This window comes from Falco rusticolus, chromosome 11, assembly GCF_015220075.1.
Source record: "Falco rusticolus isolate bFalRus1 chromosome 11, bFalRus1.pri, whole genome shotgun sequence".
Lineage (NCBI taxonomy): Eukaryota > Metazoa > Chordata > Aves > Falconiformes > Falconidae > Falco > Falco rusticolus.
This window is the reverse complement of record NC_051197.1, coordinates 17,730,763-17,749,612: the sequence shown is the minus strand read 5'-3', so window position 1 is coordinate 17,749,612 and position 18,850 is coordinate 17,730,763. Positions and strand designations below refer to the sequence as shown.

General features: G+C 38.1%; 1 long non-coding RNA gene across 6 annotated transcripts in view; it reads left to right on the top strand.

Annotated features, from left to right (window-relative positions):
- The first annotated feature begins 5,060 nt into the window (after positions 1-5,060).
- LOC119155250 overlaps positions 5,061-18,850 on the top strand; it is a 435,215-nt gene continuing 421,425 nt past the window's right edge. For 5 of the 6 annotated variants that reach the window (XR_005106652.1, XR_005106650.1, XR_005106651.1 and 2 more), the window contains exon 1: positions 5,070-5,140. This is a non-coding gene — a long non-coding RNA (uncharacterized LOC119155250). Of the gene's footprint in view, positions 5,141-18,850 lie in introns of all 6 variants that reach the window. The other variant, XR_005106649.1, reaches the window with a different exon arrangement.

The window sequence follows — 18,850 nt, the reverse complement described above, 5'->3', positions numbered from 1 at the left end:
TGTTACAGGTTTTTCAACAACAACAAACCCAAGCTGGACAAATACTTCCAAGTCTTAGCCTTTTACAGGTGGTTGGGCTAATTGTGGTTACATAGACAATCACATGTGGTCTTTCTTTAGCAGCCTAAAATGAACCCTGTCCCACTTATGTGGGCATGTGCAAGCTAAACCTTGCTCAGGTGGCAGCAAGCTGCTTGAGGGGATGGACTGAATGCATTTGGGACAGAGGGAGAGGCAGGCAGTACCCTTGGAAAACAGGGTATCAGAATGATTCAGGTGATGATAGCTCTTACTGGATTGCTATAAAGTAGGAGTGAAGCAGCAAGCTGAACAGTGAGAATCCATGGGGACTCTGCAGCCACGAATAGAGCTTCATGCTGATTCTTTTCTGCTTGCTATACCTTACTCTGAGAGCTTAAATTTGCCTCCTATTGTTAGCCTGTGTGCTTAGCTTATATTAAAAGTGCAACATTGCCAAGTGGTTTTGCAGGTGAACATACCCTAGAAAGTTTTATCCTCTTCCTGAGGATAAAACCACATTGCTTTATAGCTGGTTGTACAGGGCTGTTTCTGTGTTTTACTTTGGTATCTGAGCCTGTAATGCCAAATTGACCTACAGAATTATATTCATAATGACAAGTGACTGGCATAGAAGATTTTTAAGAATCTTCTACCTGCCATTCCCTAGACTTAAGAGCGCCTAAGATATCGGCCTATATGAAGTTGAGCACTTTGAGTTGCCTGGCAGTGCATTGGGTATGTGACAGGTATTTTTTTTTCTCAGCTGTCTGTTGTCACAGACACCACTGTCCTATCTCTACTTTCACCACCAACTTTGCACCGTGCAGCTGAACAGACAGTAGTTGGCTTTGTAAGGTTGAGTGTAGGGCCTTGCCTGAAATGCACCCAGTAATTTTCTTTGATCTGCTGGATTCAGATTAGCAGAGAAGTCTTGGGATCAGAGAGAACAGGTTCTTCTCATTGATACTTAGTCACCTGATGATTTCTTCTCCATCCCAGTTATGATTGGGTTTTCTTAATAGCTGAGAGGATGGAGAAGGAAAGGACAGCACTCAGGGAATATGTAAGCACTTCTTGTTGAATGTATCCTAAGATGCCACTCATCTGAAGAACATGATTGTTCATTGAAGGGCAAAGCTAACGTTATAGTGCTGCACTGCCTATCACCCTCTGCAGGGAGGTGGGTATTCTGATGAAGGGTTCATGAGAAAGAATAGGGAGAAAGTACAGCACAACACACAAGTTTCTACATAGTGTTTTAGTCATCTTTTGAGATAAGGCATCTTTTGAATGTTTGTCATCTGATAGACAGAAGTAGTAGAGTAATGCAGCAGGTTTGCGGTTTGAGAATGAGGAGTTTAAAAGCATACCATGTGAAATGTAGTTTCAGTGACTTAATGAAAGGTGCCTCTTCTCTTTGGGATACAGCAGAATCGTTGAATTGTTCAGATCAGTAAAATAGTTTCTTGTTGTCAAGGTTTTATATTATTTATGAGCAAAGTTTGTTTTGTACATTTTCTTGCAGATTCGCTCAGCTAAGTGAGGTCTTTGATTTTAGGCTTTTTGGAATGGAAGAAAAGATACCGTGGAGACTAGAGCATAGCTGCCTCTTTACTCCTTGTCTAGTCCAAGGTGAGAAGCCAAGGCGGGTGGCTCAGGTACACCTGGAAGTATCAGGTAGTGCAAACCACTGTGTCCTAAAACCCCATTGCAATAGTAGGTAAACATGCCCCCCTTGGTTTAGGCTCCATTGTGTATGCCCATGACTTAGGATAGAACATCCCATCACTGGGGAACACAGAAAAGCATGGCTACAAGTATCATTTCACAGGCATGGCTGGTCCTGGAAGAAATTGGCTAGGGAAGAGGCAAATTGCTGTTAACTTCAACCAGAGCTCAATCACAGAAAAATACAGCTGAGTCAGAATAAAACACCTTTGCCACATAGACCTAAATTCAAGTGGAACCTTACTGTGTTGCCTGGCTAGAGAAGATCCAACAATAGTTGAACTTCTCAAACCTCTCAGCAATACTTACAGACTTCTTATCTCATTGGTGGCCTAATAATGAGAGGTGGGAGATTTCTTGTTTCTTTAAAACAGCATGAGGAATAAAAAATGGAACTGAAATGCTTTGTAATGCAGCCTTAATACAGGTTTAATGTCAGGTTGCTGCAACTGAGTAAAATGTTAATACAGTCAAACATATTTCTAAAAGTCATCCAATGCGTGTTATTTCCACAGGATATTACAGATGTTTTATTTGCAGCTCAATGATAAATATTTAAAGAGCAGAAATATTATTTTAAAAGCTTGCAGGGCTACAGGTGTCAGTTTTCCTAATAGAATCTATTTCCCTTAGTAGTTTGTATTAGTGATCCTCTAAGTATCCATAGAAATGTATGTATTACTTTCTGCTTACGAGTGCTATCTGTAGTCTGTACTTCACATGATCAAGTACCATGCTCAGGCCTTAGACTTCAGACCACAAACTGTAGCCTTCTGATTGTTGATTTTTTTTTCCATGGTTCTTGCTTAAAAAACTAGATAACTTGTGCAAAAAAAAAAATGGTCAGACAGAAATGCATGGAGAAACTCAACAGTAACCCTAATGTTGAATCCACAGGCCTTGTGACCCCTTTATATTTGTTTGAGCAGCCTCTTTTAATTAAAATAGATACTGTTGCACTCAGATAAACATTACTGACAATTGAAAACAGCACCTTGTAAACAGAGGATTTGTAGAAATTTAATACATGTAGCTGAACTTAACTTCTAAAAGAAGTTCCTTTGTTCTTGTCATAATGCTTGAAGTTAATGGACAACTAAAATAGAATGGCTACATGTGTCATCCATTGAGTGAAGAGGACTGACTAAAATCCATTAGCGTCCAGAAAAGAAAGACAAAGGCAGAAATTACATCACTTCCAGATGAATCCTAACTATTCCCCAAACACCCTGGTAGTATGACAGGCAAGAGGCAGAGCCATTAATCGGAAGGTCAGATAGTGCAATTTTAGCCAGGTTTTCTTGATTGAAAAGGCACCGGAAAATTCTATAGAATGCTAGTGTTACAGAATCTACAAAATACTTTTTAAAAACTGGTTTAATGGCTTGATGGCCTAAGTGACAAATCTACCTGTCATACTAAAAGGGAAAGTTAGCTTTCAACACTGCTTATGGTAGAAGTGCTAGAAGACCTGAGTTACGCTGCATTTGGAAAAAAAAACCCCAAACTTTTCATTCTTTTTTTTGTTTCTTCGGAATTCTCTAATGCAGTTTAAGTGTAAACCTTAAAACTCCCTACTGTTAACTACCATTCTCAAATTGATTTAATGTCTTTATTCCTGAAGAACTATTTTGCTAATAGAACTCTATCAACATTGTATCCTTAACAGTTTAAAAAAATAATAATAGTTAACTCCTCCACATCCTAATTATGGAGTTTGGAATCCATTTCATCAATCATATTTACTATTAATATAAGTAAGGTGCATTTCAAAATAGTGCACTATTGACATCAAATACTACATACGAAACAGGTACTTGCATATATACAATGTGGAGAAACCCATTGTAGGCCATTTGTATGTTCCTGAGAAAAAACATGTCTCAAACACTTCTATTCAGTTAGCAGATGTGTTAGCTAGAGGTTTTTGTACTAAAAGCTGTATGTGACCTGGTGGGTTGTTTTTGACATTTGATTCCTCTTACTTCTCAGCTACTAAACAGTGTGGCTATTTGCTGGGCATCTGTAGGAAAGTCACTTTTGTAGGACTGTTGTGGTTTAACCCCAGCCAGTAATTAAATGCCATGCAGCCACTTGCTCACCCCCCCTCCCCATCACCCAGGGGTGTGGGGAGGAGAATTGCAAAGGAATGTAAAACTCGAGGGCTAAATTAAGAACAGTTTAACAATTGAGATAAATAATAATAACTGTTATTGTTGTTATTATTATTATTGTTATTACTACTATTATTTAATGTTACAATGAAAAGGAGGGAGAAGGGGAGAGGAACAAAAGCCAAAGGGAAGGGAGAAAAGAGAACTAGTGATGCACAATACAACTGCTCACCACCCACTGACCGATGCCCAGCCAATCCCTGAGCAGCGATCGGCAGGCCCCCGCCAACACCCCCAGTTTATATACCAACCATGACATCCCATGGCATGGAATACCTCTTTGGCTAGTTCAGGTCAGTTGTCCTGGCTGTGTCCCCTCCCAATTTCCTGTGCCTCTTCAGCTCTCCTGCTGGCAAGGCCTGAGAAACCAAGAAGTCCCCAACCACACTGTTCCCACATGAAATCCGAAACACAGCACTGCACTAGCCACCAAGAAGAAAATTACCCCAGCTGAAACCAGGACAAGGAGGCATGTCTGTCTACTAAAGTATACTGGTCTTGAAATTCTGAAGTTAGTCTAGTGCTGAAACTTAGGATGGAGAAAGAGGAAAAGTCTTAAAACCCTCTTTTTGCTAACCAATAAAAGTTGCTCCAGCCAAAAATACTGGCGTATTTATGGCCTCATGATTAACATATGGCAACATTTGCTCTCAGGCCTTTTGTTCTCCTGTCACTACTTTTTGTTCTTTACTCTCCTCCTGTCAGTAAATCCACATGAACAATAACTGAAAGATCATTCTGTTAGTATAATAAATACTGTAATGGATCATTGGTTGGGCTGACTTATCTGCTGTTTGAAGACTGAATGAATGTCCACAAGTTGTGGTAAATCTGTTTCTCTGTAATGGAGCAAACCCCCAAAACTGCATAACAAGAGTCATTGAGCTACAGACACTACAGCTCTAATTCTTGTATCCTTGGGCTCTCAGTATATGTTGGATACCACCTGCAGTTTTGGATGAGAAATTGGACAGGCTACAATAATAAGTCGTCTAGTTAGTGCTGGCTGCAAAATAACTATTGGTACCAAACAAATGGTGTTTTGCTTTAGGAGGAGGAGGAAATGCTAGTGTTTTAGATTAAAACCTTTCATTTTCCCTTTTTTGGTCACACATGTTTTTCTGTTTTCCACATTTTCCACAGTTCTGAGGAAGGCGGAGCAGATGTGCCATCAGGCAGTGGTATTTTATCATTTGACTTAGCACAAGGAGAACCAGGTAACATTTTAAGGTTTGTGTTATGTAAGAGGTCAGATAAAATCATCTAATGTTGCCTTTTAGCCTTGAAATTAATTAACCTCTACTCTGGTTTTTTTTTTTTTAATGGATGAGCTTTCTGAGACCTCTTTTCCATTTCATTTAATTGGAATGTAAATACTCTTTGTTAGTTAATTATTCTGGTGTGTAGATGTGATGACAAATTCAGGACCAAAACAGGAAAAAAATGCTGATGTCATGTTTACTGAAGTACTCCTGCTAAATTTTCTTACATGTAGTGACATAATGTAGTTGGATGAATCCTGTTCATAGTATGTGCAGACAGCCTTGGAAGCAGGAGAACTACCCTTTCTGCCACTCCTGAATAACCTAGGTTGTTTTCTTTTTAGGCATGTGACTTCTCCACTGTTCATACAGTTTCTCATGAAAAATATCAGTGTCCACTGTTCCCTTTATGCCTCGGTATTATACAACTGTCAAAGAAAAAAATGACATTCTTTCTTTTCCTTAATATTTACTAACTTAAGAGATTTTGTTGTCAGTCTAGCAATCTCAGAAGGAAATAAATGACTACATAGTATGGAACTTTCAACTGAAAGGCTGTTACTGTCTTCCTTTTTATTTCTTAGGCTATTTTCCATCAATGCAGTGAAATGAGAGTGCTAGTGCCCAGTGTGTTGGAAACTATGCCCATTTTCACTTATGTGTTGCTTTTTTCCTTTTGCTCTTACTTATCCTAAATAAATGTATGACTTGTCCTGAGGCATTTATTAGTCAAATGTGATATTGTAATCAATTTTATGAGTTTTTAAGCCAAAGTGAATGTCAAATGGCACCTGAGGGCACTCAGCACCTTACAGGATTGGGCCCATAGTGAAATTTGGTGTTTGAAGAATAAACATTGTATAACAAGAATTGCTAGATTTCATTATGTTTTGCTTAAACTGGTGGAAAAGTGTTGTGGATGGAGTCATGCGCTTCACTCACAAGAGAGAAGCAACAATGTTGATATAAGACTGTGAGTTAACAAGGTTCCATGGTAAATGTGACAGTGGTTTAACAAGATTTGAGAGCAAGTTACCCTTGAGTATTTACTGCATAGAGGACGGGGTCAGACAAAACTGTCAGGGACATCCTCTTGTTGAGTCATGAGGTTCAGAAAGGACCCTACTGCATTCTAAACTCTTTCTCAGAGGGGCGTTTAGGTAAAGCTGGATCCAGACTTAGTCCCAGACTTTGTCAATGGTTTATGTCTAAAGGATTATATATGCACAATCAATCCTTTATATCACTTAGCAAAGATTTCAAAGTTTCAGGGCACTTATTTCCAATTCACTTACTGAGTATCTGATGCAATAAGGATTCTCTCAGCCTTGAGGAGTAAGGGATCTCTGCAGCAGGCATAACCTTGGGAGACATCCCTACTGGTCATACAGAGAGATCCTGTCATGCAACCCACTGCCACGCAGGAGAGCTCAATGGGCCCTGGGCTGTCTGCTGTAAGATGACTGTCTGATAGTCATATTTGCTTACTGACTTCAGATGTTAGTTTCTTCCAAATTTGTCTCGAGTCGGACATTGACCAGCACTGTGGTTAGGTGGGTGCGTTGCTCAAATTAGCTCTTGGCTATTGTGTTGTTATCCCTCTACCCGAATCCACTCTGAGCTGGTTGCATACAGCACAACCAGACACGTCCGTTGCAATTGCCACTGGTGGTTATCACTTGGGCAGGGTTATGGGAAATAAAGGTCAGGGTGGGGTGGGGGGAGCACACTGCCACAAAAAGCATGGTGATATGACATCTCAAATTGAATGACAAATTAGGATACATGGTGGTGTATCCTAATTCTGTAGGATAGGAAGACTGGGGTGGGCAAACAATATACTGTAAGGTGTATTTCCTGATTATAGATAATGCTATCATGACAGTTTATCATTTGGAAAGCACTCCAAGCCCATATATATTGCATCCAGAAAACAAGCCTGCAAATTTCAGTGTGTTTCTCAATTTTACTCTCATGTGACTTCTTAACTTGTTACTACTTGATTATAATTGGGTACTTGATTTTCATCAACAGTAATTTCTAAGTGCTTTTTGCTTTTTAAAGTAGTTTTTGCTTGATACTATTTTATTTCAGCCAAGAACATGAACTTCTGTGCCTCAGTTTACTTAGCCATAGTATGATGAGTAATTTACCTACCTCAAATATGATATCCAGTGTCAAAAAAGTCTGTGTAGCCTTTTAAGCTCCAACTGATCTTAGCAAAAAATTGAATTTATCCCCCATACTCTGGTATATTGACCTCTGAAATCCTAAATGAGACTGATGTTTTAGACCTTAAAAAATCCCACTGTATTTTTGATAACATCTTCTCTTTTCTCTTATTAGCATAGCATGCCTCTTTTTTTAATCTTGTTGTACAATTCTAATTTCAAAGTCACATGTTTGGCTGATTTTCTAACCTCTGAAGAACTACCCAGGATTAATCAAAGCATAGTCTGTGTAGAGAGGGTCTTTTGATTCTCTTCCTTTTGCTGGCTTTAACAGGATATTGCCTGTGTAAGCAAAATCAATGCTAAATGCTTGCTTGAAATGTCCAGGAGTTAACATAAAAGGTTCTGTCACATAAATGATGGTCCTGGAGAAACTTGAAAACTGCTTACATTTACTCCAGGTTTTGCTTAGAAGGCTGTAGTCTGACAGTGGCATCTGGCAGCACCCGGATGCACACACATAGTTGCAGGGCTGAGTTTCATTGAACTATTTTCTATGCAAAGTAAAGGTAACCAAAAGAAACTGTGAACAGTAAAGTATCACTGCGAAGTTATTACTGAAAAATTACTTGCATAATCTATGTAAATAAATGAATCCTCATTGGTTTTCCGTTTATGTGGTGGAGACTGTTTGAAGCCCTTGAAAGGACACCAGCGGAAAGATGGCTGGGGGTTATAAAAAAGAAAATGATAGAAACCATTTTAAAGGATGCTTTAGTGAGGGAATGAATGACTTTAACTGGAAAGGTATGAGGAAGGAAATTCATTGTGCAGCCTGCCATAGGCAAGCAACTGATTTGGAAGGGAAAAGGGAAAAACGCATTTCAAAAAATGAGTGTGAACTGTTAGAGAAAAACTGTTGGCTTCTCAAAAGTATGTATCTTGGAGAGAACTGACCCATGAGACCTGAGCCCAGAAAAAGGTTCAGGAAATGGAAATGGGTATGGACACACATGCATGATGTATATCTTTATATATGTATTTATATGTGAGGCTCTTCTGATTTCCCAGAAAGTACTGTATATGGAAATCTTGGCAAAACCTCCATGTTTTCTGGCTTTGCAGTTACATGTGAATGATTAACTTCAAAACTGGGGAAGACATGGATGTATGGAAAGCCAGCGCATATGCTGTAGGGGAGTCTGGTGGTCTGGCATGGGTCTCAGTGGTGAGAGCAGCACTTCTGAGTGGTGCTGTTCTCAGAGGGTAATAGGGAAAGGGACAGAGAGATAAAGACTGCCCAAGTATGACACAGTACAGGAAAGGAACAGAGAGGGCACCTATTCTCAGAAACTTGTATTCTGAGGTGCGGACCACAGCAAAACAGTCTGGGGGGGGGGGGGGGTGGCAAGCAGAACTCTACATATCTCTTAAGTATTAGGAGTTTTGAAAGAGCTGAGAGGGTGAAAGACTTGCCTTGAATGGACAGTAGATACTGGTTGTCTGAGACGTATGGGATTTTTTTAAGCCACTTTTTCTGTGAGGGACTGTAGTAGGTCAATGGCTTCATTCTGTAGCAACAACATCCTGTGGAGATGGCCATTTTGGTTTTTTCGTAGAAGTGCCTGATTGTTACACACAGCATTTTCTTTTTCTCAGAAACCCTTGTGATACACTTATGTAGAATTTTATTTATGTCTTTTTGAATTCAGATCCCAGCATGGAAGAGAATAGATTTTTTTTTTTTTATTCTCTAAGACAAGTCAGTGGGCAGTCATGATAGGGACTTCATTCTAAACATTCTGTCTTACCCCAGGAGCAGTGCTGGAATCCATAAATATACCTTTACCATAAATATACCGGTTACCTTTCCTGGCAGCTTAATCAAAACCATACCTGTTTTAAAAACAGGCATATTCTTTTGGGTTATTGAAAGGCTATGTTCCAGGTTGTGGAACTATGAACAATGTTACGGGACAGATATGTAAGTAGTACTTAAAAGATGTGCTTTCTGAGATCCATAATTACAAGGTTTGCTGGACTACCAAGTGGTTGAAATAGGCTGGTGTACTTTTCTTCAGATTTTTTTTCTTTTTTCTTTTTCTTTTTTTTTTTTTCCCTGTTTTTCCTGAATGGGAGAAATTCATACAGATGGAAATCACAGAGTATTTCAAATTTTCATTTCATTTCAGTTGCTGTGTTTGTGAGTGCATTCATATGTGTGTTTTGGGAGAAAAGAAGAGAAGGCAAGAAACACTGTGTACATGTGTACTCAAATATAATATATTGAGCAATGACCAAGGTGGCAGACTTTGAAGATCAGATTTCTAAAATTGCTTGAGGCTTGTCAGACTCTCAGACTGAAACCTGTTAGCAGTTCCCACTGGCTTCAGTGAAAGCAGAGTTAAATTAATACTGAAAGCTTTTGAAAATTAAGCTGAACTGTGATTGAATAGCTTGACCTGGTTCTCATCTGCTGCTTTTGAATATTTAAAATAAGCACAATTTTCTTAATCTCCAAAATTCATTGAACACTTGCCTATTCTTTTGTCTCCTTGTGCAAATCCTGCTGCCTGCATGTGGGAAGCTGTACATGCTTGTGCTGTTTAGAATGAGATGATTCCAGTAGTGTGCTTTTCTTATTGCAATAACTATTGAAAAGAACCTAACTGCTATTGAAGATGGTCATCTGCCATGCAACTGAATTGCTTTCTTAGATGTATTTCTTAAAACTCTCTGCCAGCATCTCAGAAATGAAGAATTTTAAGAAAGTATGAATTACTATGTAATAAATTATTCTTTTACAGCAAAACCTTCCTGTTCAAAGTAAGCTTCTTTGGGGGAGTAAATTAGAATAGTGTTTTGCTGAAGCTGTGTGTTTAAAGGAGAATTATGCATAGCACCCTTGTTTTGCCAGATTCCAATAGCTACTCAAGAATCATAAATGTTTCAGCAGCCTGAAGTGTTTGCAAAAATACACGATGACATTTGTCCTTTTCTCTGTGGCTTTCTTGGGACTGTTCCAATTTAGGATATCATGTTCAGAAATACTAAACACTTCTAATATAAGCATTTAGATACTTTTATTAGCTTGGATGTAAAGCAGAGAAGGGTGACTAGCTGACAAATACAGCTGCTTCTTGGGCTGACTGGTCGATTTCAGCAGTGCTGGTTTAAGTAGCTTTCAGTAAATTCCGCCAGATTTAAAGCGGTGTGTTTTGTTCAGCTAAGACATGTCTCTGGAGAATTGCTGAGATTGAGGCTTCATGGCCCTTTATGGTATACTTATGGCTCATCTGTTTGATGGTTGGGCTGTTTTTAGAACAGGCTAAAGGTATTGTAATCAAAGTGAAAAGCGTGAACTTGTAGAACTTTGTTTAGGTAACAGCCCTCCCTTAATCCAGAAAAGTGCATGAGAATTGACAGTATTGGTACATCTTATCTTATTTGAGACTTGAATCTTGCAGACACTTCTGTACCCTCATAAAATGTTCACATTCTTATTGACATTGCAAAGTAGGTGTGTCTTTGCGGGATCTAGACCTTATCGTAGTTGTGGAAGTTATCCTTCTCTGCATAAATATTGCATTTGGTTTTTTAGGCTTGGCAGACTCTCAGCCTTGCTGATTACAGGCAGCAGTAAGTTCCATTAAGTGTTTGTTTATTTACCTGTAAAATATTGTTTTGTGGTTTTAAAACTTCTGCCTTTTTAATTTTTTGCTGGTATAGTTCAGGCTGTGTATTATGTGGAAGGGTACCTAGGAGTACTTAGTATAAAAATGTGGATGTAGTGTAGAGGAAGTGTCATCCACTCTTATTTATTGCATCTATAATTTGGAAAGACCTAATATTTACAGATATATTTGTTGGAAAGTGCTTCAAAAATACACGTTTTTCTCTGCTGTGCTGGAGTTCCTTTTTTTGTTTTTTTGTTAATGAAGTGGGATTTTAAAAGTTGCAGTCACTGTTAAGGATTCAGCTTTGTGATCAGTGTTATATTCTAGAATTAAGTCCTCCAGCTGTATTATTAAAGTTTTTACTTTAACCATGAGTGCTCTGCTTGAACTGGTGCCTGGATACACTATAGCTGAGTTTACACAGTTCTGCATTGTGTAGTTTTGCTTGGTTTGATTTGGGATCTCTGTACCTCAGTGTTGCTAGCTTTTCTCATACTCATTAAAACTTCATTTTCCATTTCTAATGTCTGTGATTTTGCTTTATCTGAGCTATCTCAGTTTACTGTTTCCTTGGGTAATAAAGGGATGATCTGGATAATGAGCTAGTATTTTAACTATTGTTCCCTCTTCCTTCCTCAGCATAGCAGAACATCTTACTGGCTTTCATGGTCACAATGCCGCTAGCTGTATTCCATCTACTCCTGTGGCCTTTAGAGCCCCTCAGTGTGCAGGCTGAATTGTTTCTTCCAGTTCATGTTACTTCACTCATTCGTGTAGTATTTTAAGTGATGCAGTATTGCATTGTAGATTCAGTAAGTGTACTTAGTTCCGTCCATTAGTTACTGAGAAGTGTCTTACAATGTGGCAGCTACAGGTGCAAATGTGTTTATTCATATATACTTCCACTCATAGATCTTAAATATTCAAGCTATGATAAATTTCCTTGGAAAATTGGAGTGGGGACTATAGAAGGATATGAAGTAGATAGCTTTTAATACAGAATTTTCTTTTCATACAGAAATGATCTGTTATTTAATTCTGTAATGAGATGGATGGGCAAATAAGTAACTGTCTCCGTAAAGCAAAACCAGCACCACAGTGGAAACTGTAGGCTTGATTTCTCTTAACTCACAGTACATGTAAGATAATGTACTCCTTAGTAATGTGGCAACAATGGGTGAATTAGCACAAAGAAGCTGTAGTGCTGCAATATCCCACTCTAGCTTACTGCATCCATTTGTTTACTTGTCCATATTGTAATTGCTCTCTATACCTAAAACTTCTTCCCTCGGTTTGTGATTAGGTAATTTCTCTGATAGCTCATAGTTATTGTGGAAGAGCTGCACAGGAGGCAAGCCCAACAGCCTTTATGTTTCAGTCTGCTTCTGAAGCATTTGTTTATGTCACATTCTTTCTAAGAAAATAAATAATGTATGTTAACAGTGGAATACCACTGATTTTGTTGGGGTGGGCTTATGTGGGCATGGTTTTAGGAAGAGGGTTATGGGCACTGTCCTGCTCTCCACATGTTTTGTAGCATGTGTGATCACACTCAGTATGACACATTGGACAGAGACCCTCTTTTACTTCTCCCATCCAGACAGTATCTGTGTTGACCCAGGCTTCTGCTCTGACTTCTGCCATGGAGGATGTGTATTCCTATTCACAGTTAGTGCCTTTATGCCTTTGGTATGGTTCGCCTTTGTTTTTTGAACAGTCTATCTATAAAGTTGGAATAGAAGCATGAGGAAGCATGGATGCCCAGATTGTAAATTCTCACACATCGACTACCAGCCTAGTGTGGGGGTATGTCCTGTAATTCTGAGATATGCATTAGTGTAGAGAGGAAGAAAGAGATTTCATTCTGCCTCCAAACTTTGCGTATGTTTTTGTGTGGGCTTTCTATCTATGTCTGCTGTGTAAAAATGTAAAGGCTTCCTCATTTTGGATCCTGCCCCAAATTATTCTGGGCATTTTTCAGGTGCAGAATTACAGGCATACAGATTACACAGCCTACATGTGGGATTTTGTGAATCAGGTGTTCATAAAACTCATGCAATATTGCATGTCTGTGTGTAAATTGTGTAAATTTTGAATCCATGTGATACACAAATCTTCATTGAATAGGTTGCAGAACTCCCTGTCATTTATTTTTATGGCTAATGGCTTTTTTTTATATTCCATTTTCTACAAGTTTTCATTAAGCAGTGCATGTGAAGTGCTTCAACTACTTGACTTTGATGCACATTCAGTATCAGAAGGAAAGATCAGGCCTTTATCTCTGAACTACAGATCAATTACCTTTCTAAACACTTACCTCATAATTTTCCTTTAAATAAAAATGGGGGGAAAAGGTACCACAATCAACTGTATTAAGATGAGAAAAATGAAAGTGGTTAGAAGAAATGGATGCATCACCTAAGATAAGGTACAAGGGAGCATGGACCTGCCATTGTAGGATTAGATACAAGCACACAATAATCATATAGAGTGTAAAAGAGGAAAGGGTACCTTACATTTAGAACTAAAAAACCCCTTGATTTCTTAAAACAAGAAGATAGTGGGTTTGCTAATGAATTAAATATGTGATAACTTTTAAGTGCAGCACAGCTGCTGAGTTGTCAGAGCAGGTGACTTTATCATCAGCAGATTTTGATGGTATTATGCTTAGGATGAAATAACCACTTGTTCCAAAAAACAGTCCCTAATATCCAATGTGAAGGTCAGTCTCATAGATTTCATTCCTTAATATTCTAGCTGACATTCCCATTTTCTGAAGTATGAGTCTTTAGATACATAAGTCTTAGATATTGTAGTATCACGAAAGCTACTATGTGCAGCATTGCAATTAGGTAGAGAAAATCCTCTTACTATGGTACATATGTGACTGGTAAACCAAAAGTCCCCAGTTTTGTTTTTTTTTTGTTATATATTTTTATTAGTACTCTTTCAATAGTGCAGTCATGTTCTAAATATGAGTGCTTTTTGATTCAGCACTGTAACACTTAAAAAATATAATTTAAAAGAAATAGCATTGGACTTCAATGTAGATAATGAAATACTAACATCCTCTTACATAGCTCTTGGCTGTGTGGGTTCAACTTATGAGCTCTTTTTCAAGTGACATGACATTGAGTTATTATTTCAGAAAGGAAGAAGCGAAACTGTTATTTTATTCATTTATATTCCAACAATATTAAACATGCTAGTTTAAAAACACAAGACTTCCCCTCTTTGAAACTAACAAAATAGTCAAATGCAGAAGAAGCTATTCAAAATTGTCTTTTAATAAAAGTTTAAAGTCTTCAAAATATATTTGCCCCTCGAGCAAACTTTTTTCATTTAATATTGTGTCTGTTAATTAGTGCTTCAAATTTGCAAATTCTTTATTGGTTTATATCAATGTAATACCCAAAGCTCATCTCATTGCCAGATTTGAATGAAATATGATCCTGTTTATTCTATTAAAACGAAGGCTTGAAATTGTTACCCAAATGCCACAGGAATTCTTGCCATTTTCTCATCAAATTCCTCATCAGATTTTTTGTTAAAGTCACATTGTTTTAGATTTTGAGCCTTGGCATTTAAATGAAATTCAATGTGCCCCACTGGAGAAAACATCTGCAGGGACATATTATGTACGATATCCATTCCAATCAAGCAGGAGTGTACTGGTGTGACTGAATGAGAAGCTTATTCTTACTCTGCTTAGATTTAACCTGATGTGGCTATTGAGTCAGTCTGTGAGAAGAAATGTTTAGAAAATTAAACTAGCAGAACAGGAAAGGGTTTTTTAATACTCAGAGCAAATACTTCCAGTTGCACAATATTAATTTAAGAATGTCATTTCTTAAGAGAACCTGAAGGAGTTTGGTACCAAATTCCCTTTAAAATTCAATGGAACTTGGGAATCTGAGCCCCCCGGGTGCCTTGGTAAATCTCTCTGAGTGATTAGTGTTAAGAGTTTTCTTTGAATATAAAATCATGATCTACAGTAACTGAAGGAAGCAGGGAGGTGTTGGAGAAGAAGGAAAAGAAAGAAAAAAACCCAGTTCTGTAATAATATAACATGTAACTGCAAAAAAAGGCAGTATGGAGGAGCAAGCCCTTCTGCAGCTGCAGTGGGTGTTTGTGGAGCCTGCTCCTTTTCCTCAAGGAATTGAGACAAAAAAAAAAAAAGTATCTTTAAGATGTATTTATGGTGACAAAGCCCTCTGCCATCCTTTGAAAGGCTTATTTTTACAGGCAGAGCACCTGTCTGTAACACCTCTTCTGCAGACCTGTGAATAAGAGCTGTTGTTATGAGTTTTTCAGCTACTTTAGAGACTAGAACAGACATGCCAGTGGAGGTGAGGGAGTCACTCCAGAGAATCACTAGAATTGATCTGTGTTTAACACTACAGGCCACGAGGACCACATCAGGAATACCAGGTCCAGTTTTTGTGCCCCCTAATACAGGAAGGACATTGATAAGCAGGGACAGGTTCAGCAGACGGCTAGCAAGATGAGCCAGGCTGTTGACACAGTGGTGCATGGTGAGAGGGGGAGAGACAACAGGCATAAATTGAAAAATAAATAAAAGAGGTTCTGACTGGATGTAAGGGAAAACGGTTTTCTTTTGAGGACAGTCAGATATTAGAATAGAGTATGGAGAAAGGCTGTGCACTCTCCAGCCATGGAAGTTTTAAACACCAAGTTAGATGAAGCCCTGTTTAACTTGATCTGACTTCAGAGGTGGCCTTGCTTTGAGCTGGACTTTGGGTTAGAGACCTCCTGAGCTCTTTTCCAACTCAGGTTTTCCTATGATTCAATTGGATTTGTAGAGGAAGCTTAGGATTTATATTTAAGATCTTCCCCCCTCCTTTCTTGTCCTTATCCTACTCGTTTTGTCTCAGATTATTATTTAGACTTACATCAATTTGATCTTCCAGTGGTATATAGTTCCTTTCAAGAGCACTTCTGGAAGAAGTGATTAGTAATTAAAAAAACCCAAACAAACCACCACAAACCAGCAAATCCAATCAGGAAAACTTGTCCAATATGGTTACCATATAGAGGTCATTCAGTTTCTAGGGTACAGAGAAAAAAAATAATAATAGTAATGATGGTGATGAAACGGTAAATTTATGGTAGAGTTCCAATTCCATGTGTAACTTTGTTTATAAAATACGCTTGTCTGACAAAAGTAGGCACATTAAAACTTAAAACAAAATGATTAACACAGGCAAAGTAGTTCTAAACTTCTCAGGTTCACATCTGCTTCTTTCAGGTTTGATGAGACAAGAAATATGCACACTGAATTTGGAATTCAGCAAACCTGTACACCAAAGTGAAGAGGTGTTACTGAAAATATTCTGGTTCAGATCTCTATTCATGTGATGTTAACATCTGATCCTAACTGTCAAAGCAGCCCTGCTGCAAACAGGCATTTTATTAGAAATTAGTTATATCTGATAGGAATTAGGTAGATCAGTTTCCACTACTGTGAGTGCTCCGTGCTAACAGAAGGTAAGTCTGGTACACCCTATAGGTAACTTCATGAAAAAAGGTAATTTTAAGAACAAATTGTAACATACGGTCTTAAGAAATATCCTTCAAATCCCTTTGTTTCCGATCTGAAAGGATCAGAAACTCTGACTGCTTTTCCCCTGTTGTGCAAGTGAAGATAACAGTGTTTTTTAAAAAGGATAGCTCCCTACCTCACCTCAAAATGTGAAATTTGTCGTCTTTCATATTTTACATACAGCTGTATTGAGTAAAAATGGATGATGAAAAGAAAGTCTGGGTTATTCTGTCACCTGACAAGTTAGACAAGGTGTTTGGGGATTTTTGGTGGCCATGAAAGGATAGAAAAAGCTGATCAGAAATGATTTTCCATTCTTGTCCTGCATGACCATTAAGGGCAAGTTGTACTCTGTGGAGGTTGCAGTGCTGGCAGGTTTTAAAGAGAAAAGTGAAGCACAGTAAAATAGGTCTGTGAATATTTCGGTCATAGTGGGACAAACAGGAGAAGCATGGACTAAAACATCACTATGCTGCTTCAACAATTCAGCTCACTGCTGTTTGCATGAAGGAAGTTGGCTGATAACATGATAAGTGAGTAAGTATGCACAGCAAGAGTAGATTGTTTCTTTTTTCATAATGTTTCAGTCTTTGCTGCGTTCTTCAATAGTACTGTGAAAAATGTAGTGCTAAAATAGGATCAGATTTTTTGTTTGTTTCTCTCGGTGATTCCCTATTACATTTGCAGAGGTGACATGTCAAAGATGAATTTCTGAACTGCTTCTTCGGCAAACTCAACTGGTCTCTAAATTTCAGCATCAGATTCTTTCTAGCTCAAGCATAATTACCACTAATAAAAGTTTCAGTAAGTCTAACTCTGCTTTCAGTTGTAGCTGGGTAAGCTCCTTATCTTTTGTAAGTAGAATACAGGAATGATTTGAATTTGGTTTTGCATTTGTGTTATAAAACTGATTCTTCACAATGCATGTGTTGAATCCGTCTTGCTTTCCTTTTGCTACTGTCTCTGCAATGCTAACATGAGTAAAAATATTACTTTAGTGGTTATTTATTTATTTTGGTCACTAAAGTTAATAGATATGATTCTGGAGATAAAAATTTTTATGTGAGGAGCAGAACTATTGAATAAGCCATCGCTATTTTTACAGGCAGAGTACATGTTCAAAACAGAAAGCTGCTAATACCGCAGAGATAAAAGGATAATTTGCACTAATTTTATGAAGCTAATTAATCAAATGAACTGAGCATATTAACCAGTTGGTGATATTCTGCTGAGCAGGAACTGAAACAGTTAGAAACTTCTTCAGGCTTTTTTTTTTGTTATTACCATGACATACTTTAACTTATATTGCAAGTTTCCTACAGTGATAACCCTTTCGTAAACACAGGCAACTTAAGCAGCTTAAGCGGTTTTAATAAACAAGAAATGCGAATGCTCACAATGTCCAGGAAGATTCCTCTTTGTATCATAATGTTTTCTTAATGATTTACTAAGAATGAAAGATACAGTCTGTGAAGACCCCTCTGGCTATAAATATTATGGGTATGAAAATATTATGTAGTACATGATTATCAATAGAACAGTAAGGATTTATCTGAATTTATACTGAATTAAAAAAATACAAAAATTGCCATTCTCTGCAGCTTCAGAAGATTCTGCAGTGGAAAAATGTGTTTCTACTAAAATTGTAAATGAAAAAAACAAAGAAAGGTTGTTTTGTATTGCCTAGAGTCTGTACGAGATGCAGAGGCAAGGAATTTTGATGTTAGATATGTTGGTAAAACCATCCACAAAGATGGAGCAAAATTTTTCAAGATAGATGCAAGAGTTTTGCAGAGGCAGGCCAGCTAAGGCCACCTGAATCCTTTAAAGCAGAGTTAAGGGTTGCTTTCTGATGTGACAGAAATGCTGTGTAATGAATCCAGTTTGTCTCTAGAAGCCAGTGGGAATGAGACGTGCAAAATAAATGAGATTTTTTTCTCTGAGTGTCCAAGGTAGATCTGTAGAAATACTTAACCACATTGCAGAGTGTGTAGTACAGGTGATGTGGGAACTGCCTCCCAGTCGTACAGCTGTACAACACCTTGTTGACATAGAAAGCTGTAGCCCAGCTGCTTATGTGCTATGCATGTGCTGGTGCATTCACAATACCTGCAGTAACCTGCCAAGAAATGAGACCTATATAATTGGAATGAAGTTGTGTGGTCAGGACTGGTAAGGAAAGCTTAGGTAGTGGTTGTGTCTGAGACCTTAATCTGTGGAGTTAGCTAACAGCATATGTTGGTATCCTATGTTA